Consider the following 7,857-nt stretch of genomic DNA (forward strand, 5'->3'; position numbering starts at 1 on the left):
CCTGCCTCTAAAAAGAAAAAGAAGAGAGGAAAACTCTGTAGTCTTGAATTTGAACTGGAATTATCAATATAAACTCATGAGGTATTTTATCTTTAAATATATATATTTGTGTGTGTGTATGTGCATTTCCTTTTTCTGTCCATTGAAAATACTGTCCATTCTGTCTATTGAAAACAATGGCCAATCATTGAAAACAATGCCCAATCCAGCACCAAGAAATATCCCTAACCCCCAGAATGTGTTCTTGAAATATCATTTCTCCTTAAAAGAAATCAGTGCATCTTGGAGAGATGGCTGATTCCAGGACTAGGGTGGGAAATTTACAAAAGGAATCTTTTGTCAAACTAGATAGCAAGGAAGGTATCAAAGGTGACCAGAATTGTGTCAAAAGTATGAAGGAGCCAAGATTAATAAGTTCCTACTGGCCAAAGACAGAGCAATTTGAGTTTCATGAAATAATAATAATTTCAATAAATTAAAAGCTATCAAATATGTTTAAACCACTGAGTTCAGAATGAGATTTCCAAAGAGAAAATGCTTACCTTCGGGGATAATGGAGAACTAATTCATTATTTTGAAATCTGGTAAACAAGGGGAAAGAATCACACATTGATCTTGCCTTTCCTATTATCATTGGGTAACCAAATAATAGATAAGGAGAAGTGCCTCCTTATAATAGTTTTCCAAATAAAAAATAAAAAAGATAGGATTATAATATCACCATTTTGTAATCCCAGTGAATTAAAAGATATAAGTATTAAGCTTCAACAGCTGCTAATGTCATGGAAGATAAATAACCAGACATGAGGTGCTTTCTATTGCCTTGCCAGACACCAATTCCTTGGCAACGTCCCTAAAAGAGAAATATCAAACACCATGTAACTACTATAGTTTTGACAGTCACTTTGGAAAGAAATAGAACTTGAGTCTGCTCCAGTCTCTGGATCTAGCAGCCAAATTTCAGGAAATGCAGAGAACAGAGGAACATGCTAAATCTCACCACAAGTGCACAATCAGCAAAATTCAGACTGTGGGAAACTCTCCAGACAAAAGAGCCTGGTAAGTTGTAAGGAAAAGAAAGGGATAGAGGAGAACAAATAGCTTAAAAGAGAGTTTAAAAACATATCACTTTTTTTTTTAATGGACAAGACTAAACTACAGTGTCTAGGAATGCACATTTGAGTAAAAACAATTATGACAGTGCAAGAAGGTGATTTCTATAAAAGTCAGGACAATGGTTACTTATGAGAGGAGAGTGGGGCTTGTGACTCAAACTGGACACAAGGAAGGGGATTCTGGAGTAGGGGATAAAGTTCTATTTCTTGATCTTAGTGGGGTTTCAAGGATATTTGCTGTATAAAAACTCATTTTACTGTATATTTTGTGTGATTTTATGTATCTTTATTTTATTTTACATCAGAAAGATGTTTTTGAGAAGACAAGGATCAAGCTTAGTATTATTTTTTATTTATTTTCAAAATTGACAACAAAACTCTTTTGATGTACAATTCTGAGTTTTCACAAACATATATAGTCATATAATCAAAACCACAATCAAGATATAAAACAGTTTCATCACTTCAAAACATTCCCTTTTGCCCCTTTTGGTCAACTCCTCCCTCCATTCCAAACCATGGCAACCACTAAACATACCATTTTCTGTTCCTATACTTTCGGTTTTCCAGAACATCATAAAAACAGAAACATAAGATATGTATGTAGCCTTTTGAGTCTGGTTTGTTTCACTTGGCATAATGCTTTGAGGTTCATCAAAGTTAGAAAACTTATCAAAGTTCCTTTTTACTGCTAAGTAGTATTCTGTTGTATGGATGCAGCTCAATGTGCTTATCCATTTAACAAAAGGACATTTGGGTTGTTTCCATTTTTGGCCATTGTGAATGAACAAAGCTGCTATAAACATTTGTATACAATGTGAAAATAAGATTTCATTTCTCTTGAATAGATACCTAGAAGTGAAATTGCTGGTTTATAGGTTAAGTGCACGTTTAACTATATGAGAAATTGTCAAACTATATTCCAAAGTGACCATACTATTTTGCATTCTTACAGGCAATATATGAGTTCCCGTTGCTCTATGTCTTCACCAGCACTTGGTATTGTCATTTTAAAGCCATTCTAATACATGTGTAGTGGTATGTTATCATAGTTTTAATTTGCACTTCCTTAATGACTTTCATGTGTTAAATATATGAAAGGATGCTCATTTGCCATCTGTATATCTTCTTTGGTAAAATGCCTACTCAAATGTTTGCCCACTCTTTTAAAGCAAACTATTGGTTTTCTTATTGTTGAGTTGTGAGAGTTCTTTATGATCCCTTTCTCTATTGAATTGCTTTTGTACCTTGGTCAAAAGTCAATTGGCCACATATGTGTGGGTCTATTCTGGACTTCTTATTGTGTTCCATTGATCTATGTTTCTATCCTTTCACCAGTACCATACTATGTTGAACACTGTGACTTTATATTAAATTTTAAAATCAAGTAGTATGAATATTCTAATTTTGTTATTATTTTTCAGAATTGTTTTGGCTATTCTAGTTCCATCATCTTTCCATTCATTTCAGAAATAGGTTGTCAACATATACCAGAAAGAGAGAGAGAGAGAGAGAGAGATTTTTTTAATTAATTAAGGGAGCTAAGATTTTCCCTATTTCTAAATTGATAGCTTTACTTCTGCTTCTGGTTATGAGTAACTCTTTTTGTTGAGAACAGCAATAAAACTTGGTTAAAACACAAAACCATAGCTCTTTCAGAGAGTAAGCAAGGTAGTCAGAACTTCAGGATCATAAAATCCTTAAGAAAAGGGAATAATAGCAGAGGAGTGAGCCTGACTTTCTGATTTGCAAATACATCTAAGCATTTGGTGACTCCTAAGTTGCACATGTGTAGGAAGAGACACCAAGAAATTTAAAAAGCAGCTACTACAAGGCTAAAAAGCTAAGCAGAGATGTCTGCAGTTTCATGGTCCTAAGGAGACATAAATTGGAGTTGAGCATCCATCAAGAAGAAAGCACCCTTGTGAACAAACAAGGTTTTAAATGGTGACTCCTCAAAGGACTATGTTATAAAAATAAGAGCAAGCTAGTCTTACGTGGATGAAGATGATGTGCCCAAAGTCTATCTCACTGCCAGAAAAAAGCAAACTCTTCCATGGAGGATGATACCATCATCCAGAGTCTTATAATTGTTCATAGACAAGATCTGGCATTCAGTTAAAAAAAAAACAGTAATGCCAAAAAACTGGATCAAATGACTGAAAATCAAGAGACAAAGGAGACCATGAAAATATACTTGTAGGTGACAAACATCTTGAGTTTTTAGCCAGATTTTTAAAAAGTAACTGTGGCTAGTATGTTTAAGGAATTACGTGAAACGAAAAATTTCGCCAGATGGGCTGGGTGTGGTGGTTCATGCCTGTAATCCCAGTACTTTGAGAGGCTAAGGTGGGAGGATTGTTTGAGGTTAGGAGTTTTTGTTTGTTTGTTTGTTTGTTTTGAGATGCAGTCTCGCTCTGTCACCCAGGCTGGAGTGCAGTGGTGCAGTGTCGGCTCACTGCAACCTCCACCTCCCAGGTTCATCCCATTCTCCTGCCTCAGCCTCCCAAGTAGCTGGGACTACAGGTGCCCACCATGACGCCTGGCTAATTTTTTTTTGTATTTTTAGTAGAGACGGGGTTTCACCATGTTAGCCAGGATGGTCTCGATCTCCTGACCTTGTGATCCACCCGCCTCGGCCTCCCAAAGTGCTGGGATTACAGGCGTGAGCCACCGCGCCCGGCCAAGGTTAGGAGTTTTAGAACAACCTGGGCAACATACTGAGATCCCATCTCTATAATTTTTTTTTTTCGAGATGGAGTTTCACTCTTGTTGCCCAGGCTGGAGTGCAAAGGTGTGATCTTGGCTCACCACAACCTCCGCCTCCTGGGTTCAAGAGATTCTCCTGCCTCAGCCTCCCGAGTATCTAGGATTACATGCATGTGCGACCACACCTGGCTAATTTTGTATTTTTAGTAGAGATGGGGTTTCTCCATGTTGGTCAGGCTGGTCTCAATCTCCTGACCTCAGATGATCCACCCCCCTCAGCCTCCCAAAGTGCTGGGATTACAGGTGTGAGCCACCACACCCAGCCAAAAATTATTTTTAAAAAAGAATTCCACCAGATAATTTGAATGCATAAAAAATAATTAATTATAAAGCCCAGATGGAAAAACATAATAACTGAAATGAAGAATTCAAAAGATTAGTTTAACAGTATTCGACTCGGCAGAAGAGATTAATGAACTGGAAGACAGGTCAAGGGAAAATATCCAGATTGAAGCACAGAGGAAAAAGTATGGCATATAGAGAAAAGAGTGTAAGAAACATATGAGATATGAAGAAAGATCTTATATGATTGTCAATAAGGTCCCAAAGGAGTGGAAATAAGGAATGTGGCAGGAGTCATATTTGAAGAGACAGTAGCCAAGAATTTCCCCAAACTAACAAGGCATTAACACACAAATTCAAGAAGCTCTATGAATTCAAAGCAAGATGAATACAAAGAAAACCACACCTAGTCAAACCGCAAAACCTAAACACAAATATAAAAAAATGTTAAAATTAGTGAGATTTTAAGAAGGCATAATTTATCTTCAAATAGCAACGAAAGTTAGCAAAGACTGACAGCTAACTTGTCCAACAGAAACGATGGACACCAGGAGATGATGCAATGGCATCTTCAAAGAGTAGGAAAAAAATTACTGCAAACTGAGAATTCTATACCCAGCAAAATAATGGTGAAATAAAGAAGAGGTGGGGGGAGTTCTATACCTTTAAAAATAAAGATGAAATAGAGACATTTTCATAAAAATAAAAACCTAGAGTTTTCATTGTCAGCACACATGTACTAAAAGAAATCATAAAGGGAATTCTTCAGATAGAAGTAAAAGAAATCCCAGCTAGAAGCCCAGAAATGCAAGAAGGAATAAAAAGCACCAGGAAACGGATGTCTAAAGTAATATTGATTGTTTAAAACAACAATAATAATGATGTCTTGTGTTTAAAATGCTCTTCCTATACTCTTTTATACAGCTGAATTAAACACCCATCATCACTCAAACACAGCATGTACATTCTTCTCTCTGTATTTTTAGCCTCTCTCTTGCCCATCATTTGAGGCCAAGTTATATCATAATACCTTCAGGAAGTATTCACTGACCACTCCTTCGTTTATATCTTCTCTCCCACCTCTCTAACTCAGCACCATGTTGTCTGGGTCACTTATTTAGAACTTTAAGTTTCTGTTCTCTTTTTGTTTTTATTTCATGTTGTGTGTCTTGGTTTCTCAAATAGATTGTATATTTAATGTCCTTTCTATGTCTGCTATAGGCTGTCTATATAGTATATGCTCAATAAATGTTTATGGGATAATTAAATTTGTTGAAGAATAAATTGGTAATGAGTGACTGACCTTGTTGTTTTCTAAGACAGAATCTTCCATCAATTTGTTAATTGTTATTCTGAGATTTGATAAAGGAAACTAATATAAACATAAACAAGACAAGCTTTAATAAGGTCTTGGATGAAAAATCCATGAAGGACAGATTGGATGTTCATATTTCATCTTTAACCTTTTGAAATTGATTTGATGCCTCTTTAATAAAATCTTTCTTGGTATCCTTGTCAAATGTATAAGGCTGGTGAGAGTATATCACAGGTATGTCATTTATTTCATTCTAATATGAGTCATTGTACTATTCTGGATGTTAAAGAAATAAAAGACACAGCCCTTGAGCTTTCCAGAGAAAAAAATCTAATTGGAGGCTAAAAAACACACCCATAAACCAACTTGAGGTAAAATCCAAAGAAACATTTTAGCAACGTCAAGAAATATGGTGTAGTGTAGACTAAAGCTGCAATAGATAAGGAAAAGAAAAAGAAAAAATGATTACACTTGGGATGTGTTTATTATAAGGAAGGCATCTGAAAAAAGGTAAATTTTGGCTTTAAAGATTAGATGGAAATATACAGAAAAGAAGGGGCATAGATTTTTCTAAGCAGTGAGAATTACATGCAATACATGGAGGCAAAATAGTAAGTTATTATACATTCAGGCATCTATAAATAGACAGGCTTGAGGAATCAAGGGAAAGTATGAAGCTAGAGAGAGGTGGAGGAGCAGTTGATAGAAGACATCAAATATGTTTATTTTTGAACTAGTGTGGAATTCTCTTTCTCTTTTCAGTAGAAATAACCTTCACTGCCAACAGCCCAGTCAGACCCGTTAGCTGATATAATGACGATCGCAACTTCCTAGGCTATTATTTGCAATAATTTCTGCCATATGAGTGTAATGGGAAAAATACATTGCAAAGTGAATTACTTTTGAAATGTATTGCATGCTGACATTTGGGAAATTAGATCCTGAACACAATGCATCCTGATTATTGAGGTGCCTTGCCACCATGAAAAGATAAATACAGTCCAACCATTCAAAAAATCTGCATGTTAAATTAATTTAAAGTTCTGTCCTTTGGCAAGGTTCTTCTCAAAACTTTTGGTCACTATTCAGGCAAATAACCATGAGCAGACACTATCCCTGGCCTAGATAGCCTACGTGGGTCTGAGGAGTCCAGAAGTGCCCTCGTTCAAACATAGCTCCATCTTATGAGGAATCCTGCTGTGCTCATTCTCCTATGTACTCGACTGCTCCAGTGCTAGAGGTGCCTGTGCTCAGCTGGCATCCTTTCCATTTCCTGGGAGAAGCACAGCCATGCTCTCTTATGAAGAATAAACAACTCTTCACATCTCCATTCCCACTCAGCAAATTCCTCCGGCACCACCAACCCATCTCATCATGAATGTGCATTTGCTTTCCTCTGTAAAGTTTCTGTATTGATGGGCTGCTGGGCTGAGCAACAGTAATTTCAGCAGTCCTGGCTCCACAAGCACAGGTCAGGAATGGGTTTGAAGAAAGCTCTTCTGAAGATATCACAAATTTTGCTGTTTTAAGCCAAGGCCTGCCTTGTTTACTGAACATGTCCAATTTGTGTGCTGAATAGAGCAATATAATGAGAGGAAGGGAAGATGGACAGGGAAATAATGGGACCTCACGTGCAGATTACAAACAGAACCTAGAAATTAACTGAGAATGCTGAAGAGGAAGAGGAATATGAAAGCAATAGTGAAGGGTCAATAATTTCCACATAAATCAGACCAGATGATTATTTTGATCATTAAATTGATTTAACCACAGCTTTATATACAATCAGAGTACATGGCTCTATATATAACAACAGCTCTTGGTTGTAGTCAGAGAGGACTGCGTTTGAGTCCTGGCTTATTGCTTACCTGATTAATGGTTTTGGTTATGCTACTTAACCTCTCTTAGCCTCTGTTTCTTTATTGTGGTAGATACTATTAGCCTAAAATGAGAAGGCTAATAGTATCTACCACAATAAAATTGTTGTGAGGATAAAAAAAAATATTAATTAGGATGCAGTATGAAAAAAATAAAAGTTAGCTATCTTTATTTTTGAAATTTATGTAAGTCTAATTTCTCCAAAGTAAATTGGTTTATATTCACCAGGAGGAATGTCTAATTAAAAGAATCTTATTCTGAGTCTTTTGTGGCAGCAGATTATCACTATCTGATCTTTCTTTTACTTCTGTATTTTCATTGAGTTGGCTTACATGAAGCTGCACTTATAAATTTAAATATGCCTCCAATACCACTCGGCAAGTCTTCTTATAGAGAGCTAGATACATATTTAATAAACAGTTAATATAGTTTGCAACTTCCCCAAAGTAAATTAGGTGAAAAATCCCAAATGCCTGAATTTGGGGAAAAATTTACACA

The 7,857-nt window shown here is 36.2% G+C and overlaps 1 non-coding gene across 1 annotated transcript; it reads left to right on the plus strand.

Annotated features, from left to right (window-relative positions):
- Window positions 1-7,378: 7,378 nt before the first annotated feature.
- On the plus strand, window positions 7,379-7,475 carry MIR633 (microRNA mir-633). Its single transcript, NR_035957.1, has one exon. It is a non-coding gene; the product is annotated as a microRNA mir-633 (primary transcript).
- The last annotated feature ends 382 nt before the right edge of the window (window positions 7,476-7,857 follow it).

This window comes from Pan troglodytes, chromosome 19 (genome assembly GCF_028858775.2).
Source record: "Pan troglodytes isolate AG18354 chromosome 19, NHGRI_mPanTro3-v2.0_pri, whole genome shotgun sequence".
Classification (NCBI taxonomy): domain Eukaryota; kingdom Metazoa; phylum Chordata; class Mammalia; order Primates; family Hominidae; genus Pan; species Pan troglodytes.